The sequence below is a fragment of the Salmo trutta genome, chromosome 6 (genome assembly GCF_901001165.1).
Source record: "Salmo trutta chromosome 6, fSalTru1.1, whole genome shotgun sequence".
In the NCBI taxonomy this organism is placed as follows: domain Eukaryota; kingdom Metazoa; phylum Chordata; class Actinopteri; order Salmoniformes; family Salmonidae; genus Salmo; species Salmo trutta.
In genome coordinates this window covers 37,774,133-37,796,573 of record NC_042962.1, presented here as the reverse complement: position 1 = coordinate 37,796,573, position 22,441 = coordinate 37,774,133, and the positions used below count along the sequence as shown (strand labels likewise).

General features: G+C 42.1%; 1 pseudogene; it reads left to right on the top strand.

The window, feature by feature from the left end:
- Positions 1 to 22,441, top strand: part of LOC115195117 (armadillo repeat-containing protein 4-like) — a 66,315-nt pseudogene extending 43,874 nt beyond the window's left edge.

The window sequence follows — 22,441 nt, the reverse complement described above, 5'->3', positions numbered from 1 at the left end:
ACAGATTTTTACCTTGTCAGCTCGGGGATTTGATCCAGCAAGCTTTTGGTTACTGGCCCAACGCTCTAACCACTAGGCTACCTGCCGGAAGGTATGCTACCCTAATATCACCTCTGAAATGTTGTGAAACCACATGTGTCTGAGTCATGTGAAAGATTAACATATGTGAAACTTCACATGTGCCCGAAAGCCATGTCTGATTTACGTATGTTTTTTCATGTTCTTTTCACAATGTGATTTTTTCATTTTTTGGTTGTTGGAAGGGTTACTATTCAAAACGAACTTATCAATAAGACTACCTATATTTTTAAAAATAATTTTAAATAACTAATTATTTAGTTATTTTTATTCTAGCTTATTTTTATTCTAAGCTATTGCACTGTATGGTTCATGGAATCATAGACAAAATAAATATTCAAATACAGGAAAATATCACATTACAATCCTTCCTAGTACTTTCTGTAACTTACAAGAAAGAACACACGTTGCGCAAATGCCTTGAGACTTTGTGGTCTCCCCGTTTCCATCCCTCATCCAAACTGTCAGTTGTCTCCTTCATGCTAACGTGTTTCATACCTGCTCTTGTGAGGACAGTACTTTTCTGGCACTTGATATGAAGTTTAGTTTGTTGTTGGGCTTGATTTAGGAGGCCCTACGGACTGGAATCTTATGTTATGATCCCCCAGACTGATTTATGTGCAAACGGAAGACAGATGGCGCAGGGGACTTCTTCTGATGAGTGCTCGCTCGTTTGCATTCATGGAGATACCGTGATTAGGGAGTGTTTAATTAATTATGACAGCATTCATTGTCGGCCTTGTTGGTGGAAGCACACATGGGAAACACGTTACATGTTATTTATACCAGACAACGGGCGCATTGTGGCGTAATTCTTTGGGTTCCCAGACCCTGACTACAGCCTTGACTACAGTCATGTACGCAGCATGAAATACGGCTTATGCTTAAGTAAACTTCAACTCAGACGCAATGAAATATAGAGAGACCTGTCTACTGGCTCTGTTAAATTTGGAAAGAAGTACCCCTGGACTACCCACCGTACAGTATAATGTTGTTTTGGTTCTATAAATAAATATCTGTATGGACTTCACTCACTATACATGAATTTACACACGTTAACCTTTGGCCTAACATCCCGTAGGTGGTCAGTGATTTCTCATGGAGATTCACTTTACCAGACGAGACAGAGAGTGGGTTTTTAGAGCTGTGGTGGAAACCGAATTGGACTGGTGAAGGTTGGTTTGTGATTGAAAACCCATTCAGCTAAATGTCTGATACCTTTGATCCTGCCCTGTGATGGGCATTCAGGGCCTGGACCTGGACAAACTGCTACTGTATGGCACAGACCAGCCCAGCCAGTTCTGAGAAAGAGAAGCTCTCAAATGCTCCTCTTAACTGTGAAAGTATGGTGCAGATCACACTGACTGTGCCCACTGTAATATCAATCTCTCTCTTTTCGCTTCCTCTTTTCTCTCTCTCTTCTCTTCTCTCTCTCTCTCTCTCTCTCTCTCTCTCTCTCTCTCTCTCTCCCTCTTCCTTTCTCTTCTCTCTCTGTCTTTCTCTGACTTTGTCTCTCTCTCTCTAGCTCTCTTTCTCTTCTCTCTCACTTTCTCTCTCTCTGTGTCTCTCTCTCCCTTCTCTCCCTTCCCTCTCCCTCTCTATTTTCTCTCACTCTTCTCTTTTTTCTCTTCCTCAACAGGATCATTGACCGTCTGGATGGAGTGCGCCTGCTTTGGTCCTTCTTGAAAAACCCAAATCCAGATGTCCATGCATTGAAAAAAATTTTTTATTTTTTTTTTTATTTTATTTCACCTTTATTTAACCAGGTAGGCAAGTTGAGAACAAGTTCTCATTTACAATTGCGACCTGGCCAAGATAAAGCAAAGCAGTTCGACAACATAGAAAAACACCGAGTTACACATGGAGTAAAACAACATACAATCAAAATGCAAAGGTACAGTACCAAACTTATTTTTTCACTCACAGTAGCACTACATTTGTTTGAATTATTTAATTATAATGACAATTCTGCTCAACAACAAATTTAACATAAAAGTTGTTGTTGTTATATTGCAAGTTTATATTTGTATGTTGATCATTGTTGTAATATGTTTATCATGTTTATCGTGTTTGGATCCCTCGCTCTGTCACTGTTCAGCCTGTTATATCATCATGTCAGCCTCCTCAAGGCTCTCTGTCCTTAAAGGTGCACTATGCAGAAATCTCTCTGCCATTTCCTGGTTGCAAAAATTCTAGTTTGCCTAATTTGGAGTTTATGTGACTGAACAAGCAAGTATAGTGTAGAGAATCATTGTACCATCTAAATCGCAGTGAAATATATTTTCCATAACCACAAATATTGTATTTTCAGCTGGTTCAAGCTGGTGTACAAAATCAAATGTAAAAGACGCAGAAACGAAACTTAAAAACCGGGAAGCATAGAAATAGCACAGATAGAACAGATCTTCGGCTTCTTAGACTTGCTTTCAATGAGAATGAAGTTACATATTGCAGCTTTAAAGACAATCTGGTGTTGGGAGGTTGTAGCAGGGGCAGTGCTGTGTCACTATAGGCTTACATGAACCCTCCACTAATATAAAGCAGAACACGCTGATCTCCTGCCCGGGAAACAGGCAGGCAGGCAGGCAGGCAGGCAGGCAGGCAGGCAGGCAGGCAGGCAGGCAGGCAGGCAGGCAGGCAGGCAGGCAGGCAGGCAGGCAGGCAGGCAGGCAGGCAGGCAGGCAGGCAGGCAGGGATTTGGAGGAGTAATATCCTGTGGCATGCTCTGATTCCTCTGTTGAAAATCCTCCCTCAACATGCTCTGAGTTACAGTGTCACACAACCAGCAGCAGTTTCTTCTTACACAACAAGCCGGGTGCCAGGCAGGCCATGTCTCCTGTGACCCCATGCTGCATATCCAACCTAGGCTGCTGAACATACTTCTACTGTACAGTCCTCACAACATTAGGACCTACTGTATAGCATGCATATACACTCTGCATTCCAAATTGCAACCTGTTCCCTATATAGTGCACTTCTTTTGACCAGAGGGCCCATAGGGCTCTGGTCAAAATATAACTGTGTCAACCCCCCCCCCCCCCCCCCCCCCCCCCCCCGAGCTGTTGTATATCGGACAGTCTGTTTAAACAGATACATTGGGTCCAGCTCAGGCAGGTGTCTCAGTCTCAGTTAGGGTGAGGGAGATTTTCACTTGCTTGAAGGAATTTTTCTTGCTCAGAAGTGTTGCAAAAATGATATATGGCAACCATATGGAAGAGGAGGACCGGCCGCAGCTCGACTCACTATTCGAACGCTAACAAAGTTTGACAATGTTTGTCTGGACTCTACAGTGCCAATTTTTGTAGGAATACATGAACATGCTCTTTGGTTGATTTCTGAGACAGGGTCAATGACAAGAGCTAAACAGTGCAGGGTTTTGCCCGTCGAGGAGAGCGAGGGGAATTCGACACTGCTTGGTGTAGTAGTAGTTATTTAGATAAAACCCCCATGTGGTTTTAGTTAGTAGTTCCACAGTGGATTTTGAGAGAATCACGGTGTAAATACAGCTGCTGGATGCTCCAGTCCAGTCCATACCTCTACTCGTCCTCAGACACATTTAGACACATAGAGGATTCAGGAACAGTACGCCCCACTACCGGCCTGCCTGGCTTGCCTGGCCAGCTCTCTGCTGTGAGTAAAGCCCCAGTCATTATTGCATGCAGGCAGTCTGCAGGGGCTTTGCAGTGAATCAGTCAATTAGCTTTGTTCCCTCAATCAAGGATGTAACCTGCCCTGCTGCTCATGTAATGAAGGACATCATTAATTTGCCAGGACACGGGCAACTTGCAATGAGTGATGTATTTTTATTTTACATAGTAGCCTACCGTATAGCAGCATATGGAAGTGGGAGCCTGATTGCTTGCTGGAGAGGGTCAGGGAAAACTACTCTGCTGTGCCACTTGGGAAGTGCTGTGCCACTTCCTTCCCTCTCCCTCGGTCTAGGCTACATCACGCACACCGACCAGATAATGTGTTTTCTATTTAATTTTTATCTTTGGGGAAAAGGGACAGCAGGATTGCATAGCTTCATAATGCTGTGGTTTTCAGGGATCTGGGGTTCTGTCCAGGCCATGAAAGGGATCTTCACTAGTCTTTCACAGCTGGTGGCTTGAGAAGCGCTTCCCCTGTCACTGGTGAGTCGTGGCATCATCAGTATTCCTGAGGAAATGCTTCCTGTGCTGTGTGTTGTTGGAGCTAAGAGGAGGGGGGGGGGGGTCAGCTCCTTGCCCTGGTTCTGGCCCGGCACACACTGATCATCTTCTGGCACCACATCTGAGGGGAGCGGAGAGAGAAACACCACCATGTCCTGTCCAGCTCTCTGAGCCCTGGTCTGTCAGAGCTAGAAGGCTCCATTCAAAACTCCTCACAGCCTGCAATCCTGTCCTATCTAAGAATGCTGTTCAACGACTACAGCTCAGCATTTAACACCATAGTACCCTCCAAACTCGTCATTAAGCTAGAGACCCTGGGTCTCGACCCTGCCCTGTGCAACTGGGTCCTGGACTCTCTGACGGGCTGCCCCCAGGTGGTGAGTGTAGGAAACAACATCTCCACCCCGCTGATCCTCAACACTGGTGCCCCACAAAGGTGCGTTCTCAGCCCTCTCCTGTACTCCCAGTTCACCCATGACTGCGTGGCCATGTACGCCTCCAAACTCAATCATCAAGTTTGCAGACGACACTAGAGTGGTAGGCTTGATTACCAACAACAACGAGACGGCCTACAGGGAGGAGGTGAAAGGCCTCGGAGTGTGGTGTCAGGAAAATAACCTCACACTCAATGTCAACAAAACAAAGGAGATGATCGTGGACTTCAGGAAACAGCAGAGGGAGCATCCCCCTATCCACATCGAAGGGACAGTAGTGGAGAAGGTGGAAAGTTTTAAGTTCCTCGGCGTTCACAACATGGACAAACTGAAATGGTCCTCCCACACAGCAGGAGGCTAAATAAATTTGGCTTGTCACCAAAAACACTCACAAACTTTTACAGATGCACAATCGAGAGCATCCTGTCGGGCTGTATCATCACCTGGTACGGCAACTGCTCCGCCCACAACCGTAAGGCTCTCCAGAGGGTAGTGAGGTCTGCACAACGCATCACCGGGGGCAAACTACCTGCCCTCCAGGACACCTCCAGGACACCACCCAATGTCACAGGAAGGCCAAAAAGATCATCAAGGACAACAACCACCCGAGCCCCTGCCTGTTCACCCCGTTATCATCCAGAAGGCGAGGTCAGTGCAGGTGCATCAAAGCTGGGACCGAGAGAGTGAAAAACAGCTTCTATGTCACAGCCATCACTAACATTGAGTGGCTGCTGCCAACATACTGACTCATATCTCTAGCCACTTTAATAATGGGAAAATTGGGTGTAATAAATGTATCAGTAGTCACTTTAAACAATGCCACTTTATATAATGTTTACATACCCTACATTACTCATCTCATATGTATATACTGTACTCTACCGTCTACTGCATCTTGCCTATGCCGTTCGGCCATCACTCATCCATATATTTATATGTGCATATTCTTATTCATTCCTTTACACTTGTGTGTATATGGTAGTTGTGAAATTGTTAGATTACTTGTTAGATATTACTGCATGGTCGGAACTAGAAGCACAAGCATTTCGCTACACTCGCATTAACATCTGCTAACCATGTGTATGTGACCAATAAAATGTGATTTGATTTGTCCCTTGTGAAATAGGCCACTCACATTGAGGCTAGTGTGATTGTGGTTAACTGGTGTGGCTATTGATTTATTTATCCTTTATTTAACAAGGTGAGTCCCATTGAGATGCAAATCTATTTTACAAGTGAGCCCTTGGCTTGGTACAACCCCACACAACTTCCAAAGGGAGGGGGTTATGATTAATCAAATCAAATCAAATTGTATTTGTCACATGCACCGAATACAGGTGTAGACCTTACAGTGAAATGCTTACTTACAAGCCCTTAACCAACAATACAGTTTTAAGATAAAAAAAAAAAAAAAACAAGAACTACAAGTAACAAATAATTAAAGAGCAGCAGTAAAATAACAATAGCGAGGCTATATACAGGGGGTACCGGTACAGAGTCAATGTGCAGGGGCACTGGTTAGTCAAGGTAATTGAGGTAATATGTACATGTAGGTAGAGTTATTAAAGTGACTATGCATAGATAATAAACAGAGAGTAGCAGCAGCGTAAAATAGGGGGCAATGCAAATAGTCAGTCTGGGTAGCCATTTGATTAGATGTTCAGGACTCTTATGGCTTGGGGGTAGAAACTGTTTAGAAGTCTCTTGGACATAGACTTGGCGCTTGCCATGAGGTAGCAGAGAGAACAGTCTATGACTAGGGTAGCTGGAGTCTTTGACATTTTTTAGGCCTTCCTCTGACACCGCCTAGTATATAGGTCCTGGATGGCAGGAAGCTTGGCCCCAGTAATGTACTGGGCCGTACGCACTACCCTCTGTAGTGCCTTGTGGTCGGAGGCCGAGCAGTTGCCATACCAGGCAGTGATGCAACCAGTCAGGATGCTCTCAATGGTGCAGCTGTAGAACCTTTTGAGGATCTGAGGACCCATCCCAAATCTTTTCAGTCTCCTGAAGGGGAATAGGTTTTGTCGTACCCTCTTCACGACTGTCTTGGTGTGCTTGGACCATGTTAGTTTGTTGGTAATGTGGACACCAAGGAACTTGAAGCTCTCAACCTGCTCCACTACAGCCCCGTCGATGAGAATGGGGGCATGCTCGGTCCTCCTTTTCCTGTAGTCCACAATCATCTCCTTTGTCTTGATCATGTTGAGGGAGAGGCTGTTGTCCTGGCACCACACGGCCAGGCCTCTGACCTCCTCCCTATAGGCTGTCTCATCGTTGTCGGTGATCAGGCCTGCCATTGTTGTGTCATCGGTAAACTTAATGATGGTGTTGGAGTCGTGCCTGGCCATACAGTCATGAGTGAACAAGGGAGTACAGAAGGGAAATGAGCACGCACCCCTGAGGGGCCCCCGGGTTGAGGATCAGTGTGGCGGGAGTGTTGTTACCTACCCTTACCACGTGAGGGCGGCCCGTCAGGAAGTCCAGGATCCAGTTGCAGAGGGAGGTGTTTAATCCCAGGGTCCTTAGTTTAGTGATGAGCTTTGAGGGCACTATGGTGTTGAACTCTGAGCTGTAGTCAATGAATAGCATTCTCACATAGGTGTTCCTTTTGTCCAGGTGTGAAATGGCAGTGTGGAGTGCAATAGAGATTGCGTCATCTGTGGATCTGTTGGGGCAGTATGCAAATTGGAGTGGGTCTAGGTTTTCTGGGATAATGGTTTTGATGTGAGCCATGACCATACTTTCAAAGCACTTCATGGCTACAGATGTGAGTTTTATGGGTCAGTAGTCATTTAGGCAGGTTACCTTGGTGTTCTTGGGCACAGGGACTATGGTGGTCTGCTTGAAACATGTTGGTATTACAGACTCAGACAGGGAGAGGTTGAAAATGCCAGTGAAGAAACTTGCCAGTTGGTCAGCGCATGCTCAGAGTACACGTCCTGGTAATCCGTCTGGCCCTGCGGCCTTGTGAATGTTGAACTGTTTAAAGGTCTTAATCACCGAGACAATAATGTCGTAGATTGAGATATAATGTTGATGGAGATGTAGATGGAGCGTGCTTTGTGACAATTTTCATTCTGCCCTCTCTAATTATGCGCTTTCCATAATCTTGGTTTACTATTTCCATATTAACCAAGACATTACAGGCTGGCAGTAGCTGTGTATGCCACCTTGATACTCAGTGGTGGAAAAAGTACCCAACTATCATGAGTAAAAGTAAAAGTCACCCATTAAAATTCTACTTGAGGAAGTCTGAAAGAATTTAGTTTCAAATATACATAAGTATTAAAAGTAAATGTATTTGTTAAAATGTACTTAAGTTTCAAAAGTTAAAGTATATATCATTTCAAATTCCTTATATTAAGCAAACCAGATGTCACCGTTTTCTTGTTTTCTTTTAATTATGGAAAGCCAGGGCACACTCCACCACTCAGACAAAATTTACAAACGAAGCATGAGAGTTTAGTGAGTCCTCCAGATCAGAGGCAGTAGGGATGACCAGTGATTTTAGGTTGATAAGTGTGTGAATTTGACAATTTTGCTGTCCTGCTAAGCATTTAAAATGTAATGAGTACTTTTGGGTGTCAGGGAAAATGTATGGTGTAAAATATGCATAATTTTCTTTAGGAATGTAGTAGAGTAAAAGTAAAAGTTGTAAATATAAATAGTAAAGTACAGATACCCTAAAAAACGACTTAAGTAGCACTTTAAAGTATTTTTACTTAAGTACTTTACAGCACCTTTGATGCTGTATATTCCCGCCTTTGATGGCGATTATGTTGATGTATGATTTAAAAAACATCCCGATCTGCCAGGCCTCAATGAAGGCCACGTCCGAGGTGGTTCTGAGAGAGGCTCACCAGCAGCGTAGACCCAAAAGTGTCTGAGACTCCTGTGGTATCAGCCCATCACTGGTGCCCATGAACTTAAATCAGGGTCTATGGTGCTAGCTTGGCCTGAACGGTCGGGGAAACACACTGACTCCTTCAGGTCCTTTGTGACTCCGGTCCCTTGTTCTTCTGAACAGTGTAGGCTACATGGAAAGGTCATTAGATACAGATGTGCTATCTGAATTTGACCAGTTTCTCACAGGTGGAAAATAATCCTGCAGCAACAGGAAGTGTGAACAATTATGTGGATTATAATTAATGGACCTTTTTGTAGGGGTTGATACGTTTTTTGATAGGATAAATCAAATCTGACATTTTAAAATGGAAATTTCAAACTTTAGAAGCCTTTTTAAACCTTGAATACACTGCAATTAGCATTTCCTGCTGCACAGGAAAAGTCTCTGCAACAACAGTGTGATCAAATAAAGATAGAACATCTGTAGGCATTCTGTTGAGTATTAGTGTTCTGAACAGTGTTGGCCTAACCTACATGGAGGGGTAGAAAAGGAAGTCCAAATAACTCATCATCCAAATGGATAGGCTGACATTAGATAGGTCTGCTGTAGAAGTATTAGTTTCACTTGGCCCTCGTATTACTTGGCAAGAAATCCCCCCAAAATTACTCTGTTGATTTCTGTAAATGGCTTTTTATAACAAACAGAACCTATCTCACCTATTTGGCATGCTTGATGTGGAATAGCTACTGGCACACCACACAGCCCATCCGTATTGACAATGGCACTTTCCATAGAGCGGAAAGCAGGACAGAACCATGGCTACTCACATTACCTCCGATTGGGCTGGCTGGCACTGATGGGGTTTTGATTTTTGCTAAGGCTGATGAAAAGGCTTTTTATTTTTCCTTAGCATGTGTGTATCTTTCGTTTTCTCTGCTCTGCTCAAATGCCCCGGCTTGCCTCCCTGCCCATTACACTGAATTCTGCTCCCTTTACTTTACAGATTGAGAGCACCAAGCTAATAACAGGCTTTTGACGTTTAGGATGCAGGGGAAATGGTGCGCTCCTTTGTCGGTGGATTGGAACTGATTGTTAATTTGCTGAAATCAAAAAACAAAGAGGTACTGGCGAGCGTGTGTGCCGCCATAGCCAAAATAGCCAAAGATGAAGAGAATCTGGCAGTCATCACCGACCATGGGGTTGTCCCGATGCTGGCCAAGCTGACAAACACAGTAAGTACATCTCAATGTAGGAGGACATAAAATACCTATAATCCTTCTCAATTAGTGTTTATTGGGAATATTCAGTCCTGTTATAAATTGACTATCTATTATATTATCATAAAGTAACTTAATAGTTCTGAGATCCCTGTAAACAAGCTCTATTGAGTAGTATTCATAGTATAGGCCCTAGTCAAAAGTAGTGCACTATATAGGGAATAGGATACCATTTGAGACGCACCCATAAATGTCTGATGTCTTGTTCTCTCTGTATTACAGACTGATGATAAGCTGCGTCGTTACCTGGCTGAGGCAGTCGCCCACTGCTGCATGTGGGGCAGTAACAGGGTGTCGTTTGGGGAGGCCGTTGCCCTCCTCGTTCGTTAACTGAAGTCCAAGGACTCCTCGATCCACCAGACCACAGCTCAGGCCCTGTTCCAGCTCTCCAAGAACCCCAACAACTACATCACCATGCACGAGAACAGAGTGGTCAAGGTATGTTCACTTCTTTGCTCACAAGCACTTGTCCTTTCCACACCTAGTGGTCAACATACTGATTGGTCATCGATTCTGGGCTGTGTCGCAGTCGGCCGCAACCGGAAGACCCATGAGGCAACGCACAATTGGCTCAGCATCGTCCGGGTTGGGGGGGGGCTTGGCTGGTTGGGATGTCCTTGTCCCATCGCGCTGTAGCGCCTCCTGTGGCGAGCCTGGTGCATGCACGCTGACACGGTTGCCAGTTGTACGGTGTTTCCTCCGACACATTGGTGCGGCTGGCTTCCGGGTTAAGCGGGCAGTGTGTCAAGAAGCAGTGCGACTTGGCAGGGTCGTGTTTCGGAGGACGCATGGCTCTCGACCTTAATCTCTCCCGAGTCCGTATGGGAGTTGCAGAGATGGAAGAAGAATGCAAATGGCAATTGGATACCACAAAATTGGGGAGAAAACAAAGGTATAAAGTAAAAAATATATATTTTCATTAATATCTTTGCTCAAGGTCATTTCCTCCAAGCAATCTCCTCACACATTCATATACTTTCTTTAAATGTTTATTTATAGAGTACGAGTCAAAAGTTTGGACACACCTACTCATTCAAGGGTTTTTTCTTTATTTTTTACTATTTTCTACATTGTATAATAATAGTGAAGACATCAAAACTATGAAATAACACATATGGAATCATGTAATAACCAAAAAAGTGTTAAACAAATCAAAATATATGGCTACTTTGAAGAATCTCAAATATAACATATATCTTGATTTGTTTAACACTTTTTTTGGTTATTACATGATTCCATATGTGTTATTTCATAGTTCTGATGTCTTCACTATTATTCTACAATGTAGAAAATAGTAAAAATAAAGAAAAACCCTTGAATGAGAGGTGTGTCCAAACTTTTGACTGGTACAGTAATTCCTTTAGATTTTCAGTATAATGTAGTTGCACATAGTTATTTTTTGCATTTTAGTTGGTGTTTTGAGACAAAATACTTAATCAGCATTGATGAAAAAGGCTCTGAGCCCCATCACTCTACTTTGTTTTAGTGATGTGTGAAAACATTGGTAATAAACGTTGAAAAGCTGTAACTATTTTCAGAGCCTTTGACCAACGGAGCAGAAACAAAGCTAGTTTTATTCTCGTCCGAAACACGACTCCACTTTCTAACCGTCATGGGAATTCAGAAAAGCAAACAACTCAGTGTGTGCAAAGTGCCACTTCCCTTGTAGACCCTAGATGCCATTACAGAGCAAGTCAAAAGGCTGTATCTTGGGTAACTGTTGCTAAGAGTTGTCCCTGGACATGAGAGCAGAATGCGGCAGTGACATGTTTTAGGCCCAAGGAACAGGGCCACAGTTGTCTAGAGCTAAAGGAGAACAACACTATGTTATAGGGGATACTTCAATGTTCTTTTGTCATAATCCATAATTGACTGAGAATAGGGACAGTGCGTGTGTCATACAGAATAATATTCTTTATTATTTTAATTTTCCAAAGCTTTTTCCTAACCAATCATGTTTATATTTATGTGACATTAATGTAAATATTTTAAGCTTAGATTAAAACTGTGTTTAATGTCATGTCGTAGAGAACAGCGTAATGCAATGTTTGGGAAAATGTTCCTGTTTTTTTATTTTTTTTATTCAATCACATTACTTTCAGAACAAGATTTTCACATGAGAAATCTTTTGTGACCACATACTTTATTTTCAACAACAACTGCGATATAAATTAAGAACTGGTTCTACCATTGCAGCCAAATATTTGTTCTCATGTTTATTTAATGGTGTACTTTAGTTTGATCTGCTGTTGCAGTGTATGTGGCTCAACGCTAGCCATAATTGGTAGCTGGACTGAACATTGGGTGTTCCGAAAGAGTAATGTCCAATTTGCAAAAGTCGTTAAGCAGAATATTTTTTGTAGTTGAAGCCACAACAAAACCTGGACAGCTGTGTGAGTGTGTTTGTGTCTGTGTACGTACACATGTTTGTGTGCGTGTGTGCGTGTCTGCGCGCCCTGCATACCACCCTTTTAATCAGTCTCTTTCTGTTTGCCCTTATTAATGTACCAGTGCAGAGTGAGTTGTTTCAACACAAATCCAAAATCTATTTGGGGATTTTAAAGAGCTTAATTAAGAAAGAAAGGCAGGCCACGTTACGTTACACCACTATTGCGTGTTTAAATTGTTGTTAATCTGAGTAGTTAAAGGAAACACACACAGGCGGCTGCATTGTTTCAGTCTGACTGGGTTCATACTAACAGTCTGTGGATGTATACCTGCCTGACCCCTGGAAACATTTACAACACCAGAGCCTGTCAGTAGTCAATCAATCAATCAAATGCATTTATAAAGCCTTTTTTACATCAGCAGATTTCACAAAGTGCTTATACAGAAATGCAGCCTAAAACCCCAAAGAGCAAGCAATGCAGATGTAGAAGCACGGTGGCTAGTAAAAACTCCCTAGAAAGGCAGGAAGAAACTTAGAGAGGAACCAAGCCCTGACGGGTGGCCAGTCCTCAGTATTGCCCCACTGGGCACACACTGGTTGAATCAACGTTGTTTCCACATCATTTCAATGATTTTACGTTGACCCAACGTTGAATAGATGTTGAATTGATGTCTGTGCCAAGTGGGGCAACACTGAGTGAGACATTGAGGCCTGGCCACATTATGTAGGGCCGGCAGGTAGCCTAGTGGTTAGAGTGTTGGGCCAGTAACCAAAAGGTTGCTGGATTGAATCCCCGAGCTGACAAGGTAAAAATCTGTCGTTCTGCCTCTGAACAAGGCAGTTAACCCACTGTTCCCTGGTAGGCTGTCAATGTAAATAAGAATTTGTTCTTAACTGACTTGCCTAGTTAAATAAAGTCTATATAAAAAAATGTACATCCTGCTTATGATCTATGGATTGGTGTGTTACAACAATATTTCCTACCCTTGTTTGAGTGGGGTTTATCGAGGAGCGATGCTGTGCTCTCTTTCTGTAATGTTACATTTGGTCTAATTTACGGCGGAGTGTAAAATTCAAGACTGCCTCTTGTATTATTGCAACCATATTTCAAAGGGTATTTTCTCTGCCATTGAAAAGCTCTCAAAACATGTACAACCACAAGTAGTATAATGCTTTTGTAGGATTCTCTCTCTCTCTCTCTCTGCACTCAGAGTACTGTAACTTTCCTCCCCAGCATTCTTAATGGTGTATAACACAGTCCCCTAAGCTTAGCAGAGGAAATTAAGCATTGAAAAGAAAGTATTTTACACTGGAAAAGACATTAGTGATCTGTCTGACTTTTTTTGCTTCTTTTTTTTTCTGTCCCTCGGTCTTAAAATATCCAAATGCTATTTCATTGCATCTCGTCAAATTTCATAAACTGTATTAAAACCTTAAAGCAACTTTTAATATTGCATGAAAAATATGAAAACATCTTTATATGAGCAGAGTTAATACCCCAAACTATTTTTTACAGTGTTTGCCTTGATGATTTCATTAGGTGTACAAAATGCGTCGCTTAGAGGTTTTGTGTTTTGCCACTGTGTTCTTGTGTGTTTTGCCACTGTGTTATTGTGTGTTTTGTCCTGCATTCCGTTCCCTGGTTCTATTGGGGAGCTCTGTGAACAAGTTCAGGAATGAGAAGCTTTCAGGGGCTGCTAGCTTTCCCAGAGGAAGTGTGTACCAGGGCTAAGCAGAAAAAGTGCCAAGATGAATTGCCCTTCCCGTTTGATTTGACATCTACACTTGGTATCTCACAGTTTTATAAGGATGGTGCTTGATTTTGTCCCTTGTACAAAATCAACAAACCCTCCTCTTTGCTTTACATTGCTTCCAGAGGGCTGGGGATTGTTTGCTGAAACCATAAATCCTAGTGGACAGCTTCAGACAACTTTCTGTATTAAAGAGGCTCTTTCACAAGAAAGCTTTGTGAAGTAAATTGATGTAAATTACAAAATGCAGATGGTAATTATTGGTCATTTTCAACTGAAGGTATTCCAGAGAATGGCCGTTGCCAGCTCCTAGCTGGTATGTATTTTATGGCTTTAAATCTCTAAATGAGAAAAATATTGTACTGTTGTTGCCACGCGTGCTCTTCACTCCTCCTGTGCTTTGCTTTGCACTGTCTGTGTTTTGTTTCCATTTTCTGTGTACTGTACGCTCAAAGTAAACGAGTGAACAAGAAAAGGGAAAGAGGGGATAGAATGAAGAGAGAGAGGGAAGGAGGTAGAGCGAAAGAGTGAGTGAAAGCAGCAGTCAGAAAAAAACACTGCAGCAAATATTTCTGAAGTTTCCTCTTAGTCATGCTTTATCTGTAACAGGGTTTCAGGTTGTGGACTAGATGTGGTGAGCAGATGATACCCCTAGTACACGCCACTGGAGCTGCTCTGTGCAACTAGCTACTGTACTGTATGTTTGAAATATGTAGTGTGTTATGTGTTACGCTGCCTAGTGCTATGTCTCAAGCCTCTCTCTAATGTCTGGTCTGGGATGAGGAGGGATGTCCAGTCCAGCAGCTCTCTCAGGTTGGACATGTGTGTGTGGAACCAGCATAGATTTAGACTAAGTCTTACAGTACAGTAAACTTTCCTTGAGGCAAAACCCCCCAAGTCAATGATTTGAACGCTGGGTTTTTCTCTACTGACAGAGAGATCGGGGGGAAACTGCTAAACGGTCCTGGCTCGGTTGAGACCGTAGGGAATTTTGTTTACCTTGACTTCCCTCAGTAACTCCCCTTCCCCTTAGCCCAGAGCTCAGCTCAGCTAAATGCTACCTGTTTGGGCTGTTTGCTCACAGCGTGGAAGGAGCAGGGGCCTGAAACACGATGTTGCATCCCAAATGGCACCCTATTAGTGTACTACTTTTGACCAGGGCCCTGATCAAATGTAGTGCACTATATAGGGAATAGGGTTGCCATTTGGGATACATTCATGGGAACACTGGGCCAGGAGGATAGACGTTCCAGGACCAGTCCTGTAATGCCTGGTTGGTTGTCAGACCCAGGTGCTTTCATGGAGGATTTTGAGACCCCAACTCTTCAGGAAACAGCAGCCCAACACGAGCACTTAACACTTTGACAGCTTCATGTGTGACGGGAGAGGCGACAGGTAGCCTAGTGGTTAGAGTGTTGGACTTGTAACCGAAAGGTTACAAGATCAAATTCTCGAGTTGACAAGGTAAAAATCTGTCATTCTGCCCCTGAACAAGGCAATTAACCCACTGTTCCTGGGCTTTCATTGAAAATAAGAATTTGTCTTAACTGAATTGCCTAGCAAAAAAATCAAAATGTGTGTGTTGTTATTACAGTTTTTCTCAATCGCTTTGGCTCAATTACAGGTTTTCTCAATCACTTTGGCTCAATTCTTGATTGAGAATAATTTTTTTCAAAACAATAAGTTAAAATCTCTGAACAGTTTGTTATTTGTTCACGCCAGATTTGAATTTCGCATTCATTTAAGCAAATTGCACGTGTTTTGGCACGTGTGCAAAAGAGTAAGTACAACTGTATACAATTTGCACAATAACTACATGCACATGGCTTGCTGATCAAAACTGATGAGTTGATTCTCAGTGAAATTGTCATACTCTTCACAACTTCGAAACATTCTTTCATCGTGTGAGCCATCACATGCAAAATGATCCATTCAATTATCAAAATCTGTCAGACATACATGTATATTCCATAAATATCTATGACATGGAATGTGGAATGCTAAATTGGCAAATTACCTGCCAGGTGACATAGTAATGAAATAGGAATCACAGTCTTACCAATCAACCAATCAAGTTTGGAAGCTTATATATGGAGCTTGCCCACAGCACGATCACTACCATTTTTGAACATGGAGGAACATCACAACCCTGAACAGCAGCTACATGCTCGTGGAAGAGAAATAAGAAGTTGTGTAAGAATGCGTGGTGGAGTTAGGGGAAGACATAATAGAAGAAGAGGTAGAATACAAAGAATAAGAGTCCCTGATGAAATCAGAGCCACAATTGTGGGACATGTCATAAACCATGGTCTTACAATGGAAGAGGCTGGTCATAGTGTACAGCCTAATGTAAACAGGTCCACAGTGTCATCAATTGTGCAAACATTGCGTAGGGAAAACAGGTAAATATGTACTCGTTTTTTACTTTCGTTACAGCATTTCATTGACAACAATACAGAAACTATTGTAAAGGTAAATGCAAGTCTGAAAATCACAATGTACCGTGAGATATGTATGAAGAATATACAGTAATACAGCACAATTTGAATACAATATACTATCTGTAACATGATCTATTTATGAATTCTACATGTCATATATATAGGACTGCACAACGACCTCATGCTGTTAGCAGAGCAGCAGTATTCAGCCATCAGCAAGAACAAGACATTTGCAACATGGTCATAGCCAACAATTCCATCAGGCTAAGAGATTCAAAGTGTAATCATAAATGACAACAATATCTTCGCAAATATCAATTCTGTCAGCATTTCCACTATAGACAGAGTTTTGAAATAAAATCGAATGACTATGAAACAACTCTACAAGGTGCCATTTGAGAGGAATAGTGACAGAGTGAAGGAGCTGCGGTACCAGTATGTCCAGGTAAACCATTGGTGTGCACATGGTATATTGTACAGGGAGTTTTACTGTACTTCAATGATGCCTGTATATACTTCTTGAAGTTGTAAATACCCATAAGAACAGAAAACATTTCTACTTTATTAAACTGTCTGATTCTAGAATAGGCTATGTAAAACTAACTTTATATTTTGTTTCTGTGTTACTATATAGAGAATAACGGAGCTGGAAGGACATGAAATGACCCACATTCTTGTTTTTGTGGACTCGGCTGGGTTCAATCTGGCCAAAGGCAGGAGACGTGGCCACAATCTCATTGGACACCGAGCCACAATTGGCACACCAGGCCAACGTGGGGGCAATATTACAATGTGTGCTGCCATTTCTGAGAATGGTGTGAGCACACATATTCCACACATTGGGCCCTATAACACCCAACTTCTCCTGTCCTTCCTAAATACACTTTACAGAGACCTAATACCAGAACACCAAAGAGGTTTAGTTAGACCAGATTTGCCATATTATGTAATTGTGTGGGATAATGTCAGCTTCCACCAAACCAACATTGTTAGGGAATGGTTTACTGCACATGAAAGGATAATAATGGAGTTCCTTCCACCATCCTCCCCATTCCTGAAATATAGAAGGGTTTTTTCAGCATGGAGGTGGAAAGTATATGACTATCTGGCACAAGATCATATGTCTCTGTTAGATGCTGTGAATGCTGCTTGTGAGGACATCACAGGCAATCATTGCAGGGGATGGTTGCGCCACGCAAGGAGATTTTCCCCCCGGGGCATCACAAGGGAAAACATCAGATGTGATGTTGACGAAAGTCTCTGACCAGACCAATAAGAGCGACAGGATGTCCACCAAGAAGATGGGAACTTGTAGTGTTACGTACTGTGAGGAGGCACAATTTATTTTATTTTTTTCCAGAACTACTGCAGGTTTTTTCATTGTTGTTGCAGGTTTTTTTGTGGCAAATTTTCTGTTCACTATATATGACTTTACATGTCAGAAATATGTAAAAATGGACATGCAAATGTGAATTTTCTGTTTACATGTAACACATTGCTACAAAAATACATTTGCTGTATACATACAAATGTGCATATCCTTTTTCTGTGTACTACAGTATTGACTTTTCCCAGTAAACTTTGACCTACTGTTGAAATCGGTATCTAAAAAGCTCAGTGTGATATGCAATAGCATTCAGCTAGACAAAACAGAAATGTTTGTATAGTACAGTAAGCAGTCAGTGTCAACAAAAAAGTAGAACAGAACTGAAATGTGTATATAACAAACATTTCCAGGGTTGACTGCCATGGTGAAAAAACATCTAAACATTTTAACCAGTACGGCTCACACGATGACAAAAAACCTTCTAATTTTGGTGCCATTGGCCAATTTAATGACACAATAACTTGGTTTTGAAGCATGAATTAAATGTTTTGGGTGAGTTACTACATTTTGCAGACATGCAATAGAGTTGGGATGTCCCATAAAACAATTGTGACAATTGCACTTACAGTTTAGAGAATGTTAAGACTGTTTAAGAAAATTAGCCAAAGTGATTCAGAAAACATTATTAACAAACATTATTTCTAAAAACCAGCTGAAAAATCCAATGTTTTCTATGTTAATGAGTTTTGTTCTATTTAAGTCTTCTATGATGTATATAAAGTGTAATATAGTGATGTATATATGATGATAATATAAAGTGTAATATTGGGATGCAAACTTAAAATTTAATACATTTAAATATCTGACATGTTGCAGGTGTTTTCTTTTTTTAAGCCCATAACTATGTGTGTGAGGTGTATACTTTTGTTTCAGAGTAGATTGTTTAAGACTACCAAGAAACACTCTGTGTGACCCTGATTTAGCCCACTGCAGTAAAAGGTTAAAAACCTCAGACCCTCTTGATTCATTTCTCAAACCAGGGTAGTGCGAGTGTTCATGTTACCGCGGTTTGGTAATATTCTAACAAGTGGTGTATTATAGTCTTTGAGATCCCAGCTGGGGAGGAGGAGGAAGAGAGAAAAAAATGCAAAGAGAGACATGCTTATCTTAGCCTAGCTGTGGGCTTGGGGAGACCTTATTTGGCCACGTCTGAATAACATGCTATGAAGTTGGCAAAACGCTGATTCTGGCGCTTTGCAGGCATCCTCTCTTTTCACAAAAGAGACTTGTGTCTGAGCCTTGTGTGTATGAAGTTTGCATTTCAGAGGTGTTTTGGATGCTATTAAAAAACAACAACATATAAACTAATGTTACTGCCACAGAAATACTAACTGATACACTGATGCAATGAAAGTGGCTAGTATTCATAGGGCAACATCCTTATTTTTAAATGTCCAAATCAAGTAATTCATGGGAATAGAAGGGAATGGTAGCATTATTTTCTCAGCTTTATGGGGTTTTTGAATGTTCACCCAGAGTGTGTCTGTTTGTGTGCTCACTGCTCATAGGCGGAGAGGAGATAGAAGCCTCATCTTTCATCTGTTTTCCTTTCACTATTTATCTTTGAGCAGAACATTCTGGGAATGTCTTTTTCTCTGCTCACTGGCACTGCGCTAGGCCACTAGCTAACCACACAAATGTGCGGAGCAGGATTACATGTTTCACGGAAAGAGTCAGAGTTCAACTTCAACCTCACATTGACTTACATTATGAACACAATGATAACATGGGAACAGAACAGAGACAAGTACTGCTCTGTAAAGATCAGACCAGTACTGAACTCCCTATCAGGACCTAGGGCAGGCTAGTTCAAACAGTTGGAGATAAGAGTCAACGAGGCATGATGTGAGGGTCTACTAGATGGCAGAGATTCACATTAAGACACACACACACACACACACTCTATTATAGTCAATACATAGTGCAGTCAAAAACATGATTTTTCTGTGTTTTATATATACATTTACACACTATGTTGGATTTGTGAAAATGTGATCATGCCATTTTAGTGTAAGAGCTGCCTGATATTTCAGCCTGTTCTGGTGGAATTTAGTTTTGGGCCTGGTGTCATCACCAGGTGGTAAATGAGTGAATAGACCACTAAGAAAGACAGTTCCAAACCTCTCTGACATGAACAGCTAGTTTCCAGTTTTCCCCTCCCCACTCAGACCACACCCAGACAGTCCTAGCAAAATTATTGCTTGATAAAAGAAGAAGCTATTTCTGTGTATTTTTGACCATTTTAATTGAAAACAATCACAGTAGGACAGTACTTAATTGTTACCCAGAAATGATCTGATATTGCTATTAAAAAACGGCTGCATTGGACCTTTAAAGGATCTCCATGATGAATGCCCTGCAGGTGAAAAACAGAAGAATCCCATCACTTCCTAGCTGGTTGAACATCTGGTAGAGAGGGAGGGAGGGAGGGAGGGAGAGAGAGAGAGGGGGGGTAGAGAAAGATGGAGAGATACCAGTTAAGTCAGGCTAAATAACTAAAGCTCTCCTCCTTTATAAGGCACAGAGACCAGTGAGCTAAACCATTGGAGAGGCAGGCACACTGTTTCATGAAATGAGTCTGAATCTATTTAGTGAGGGGATTTAGTTGTTTACGTTTTCTTTCTATGCAGGACACTGTCTAGAATATTGTTTGTTACTTAAAGGATCACCAAGGATGTGTCGTTTCAACACCAAAAAGTAGGGACACAATTGGTTGACTGCTCATACACGCTTCCAAAGCCTGGTTCAACATATTCTTGCTATACAAGACTTCAAAAACAAAAGTTTCTATTTTACAGAGCTTTAAAGCTTACTTTTGAGTTAGGCCTCAAACTTTAGAGGCTGAAAAGTACCTAGAATATACTGGATGATTAATGCACTGTCAAGTATACATTTTGTTTGGGACTTGTGAGCTTTGGAGTGTTTAGTTTAGAGATTTGAAGTAACCTGTTTTGTTTATTATTGATGCAAACCAGAAAGCCTCCAAAACTAAGTTGTGTGGCTTAAGAGAGCTCAATGGCACACCATTGTGATTTAATGAAGAAGCACACATTGAACACATTTAAAATGTCCATTGTGCCAGAGTATTTGTGCCTGCATTTACTTTGATTTTGATTTGGCACTGCAGCTGCCCACAAGCTTGATGTAGTCTCTTTTTAAAGACGAAAAAAGCAAAGATACCATACTAAAACCCATATAGTGTTTTTATTTGGCAGGCTCCTCCATTTGGGCTCCCGAGAGGGGCAGCGTTCTAAGGCACTGCATCTCAGTGCAAGAGGCATCACTACAGTCCCTGGTTCAGATCCAGGCTGTATCACATCCGCCCGTGATTGGGAGTCCCATAGGGCGGCGCACTATTGGCCCAGCGTCGTCCGGGTTTGGCCGGAGTAGGCCATCATTGTAAATAAGAATTTGTTCTTAATTGGCTTGCCTGGTTAAATAAAATAAAATAATCTCCATAGGTTTACATGTTGTGACTGTATAGTAAGTAACTCTTTCGAACACAATAAAAACGTTTTAATGTATTTTATGTAAAACCCAAAATGTGGGGCCCCATAAAAAAGAAACAGCAGATCCATTATACAAGTAGCAGTAATAGTCGGATAGAATCTGACCTTTGGAGTACGTTTTTAATGCCTAGCTCTGCTGCTGCATGCTAGACAAATGCTTTCGTCTGAACAAACTTTGCAGAGAGAGGCAGCGGCAGGCAGGCAGACATGTGCTGCTTGCAGCTGTAACCCATGTCCCATGCTCATGGCCTGGTTAGGAGGTTAAAGAGCGACAAACAGTGAGAGAGAGAGACACGCGGAGGAGCCTGTCACAGACAAGTCACAGCTACTGTATACCGTGCATTGCAGCATGAGTGACAGTGTGTACACTAGCAAGTAGCATCTGACTTTGCACAAACTACTTGATCCTTACAGTAAATCTCTTGATAATGGAAAGTGTTGTATGTAAGTGTCATCACCTCTGATTCACCAACTGCTTCCTTACAAGAATGAATGAGATTGAACAGATTGTAGTGACTTTAACCCTGTCATCTCCTCTCCCCCCCCGCTGTACTGATGATGATGATGATGATGATGATGGTTAACATTGTCCTCTCCTCTCTCCTCCCTGCTCACATAGCTCCTGCTAGGTATGATAGGCTCCACTGACGAGGTCCTTCAGGAGGCAGCCGCTGGCTGTGTGGCTAACATCCGCCGTCTTTGCCCTGGCCAATAAGAAGGCACGATACGGTTAACCAACCACAACCACAACGACCTCCCCAGCAGTTACTGTGTCCTCATGATCACCTCTTGGGTCTGATTGGATGTCATGGGTCCAGATCTACTCCAGTAGCCTTCCATCCACAGAGACTTTTCTCACTATCCCTCTGTACTTTCCACCCGTCCCACAGAATATAGGTGTGATTCAAATCAAATATGACGAGTGATGCATGTGTATTTATGTCCCTTCTTCCTTCTGCCTCCATCTGTCATAGCAGGAAGCGTTTAGTCCATGTTACCCATGAATTTAGATAATTATTTCATTTGGAGGTCATACAAACATATAGGACATACTAACATTTGTGCCCAAGCCAGATACCCCATCACCGTACCTGAGAGTGAAGCGGTTTAGAGCATGTATTGTTCAGTCACATTCCTTATGTAATAAACATGAGACACTGATATCTAAACAAGA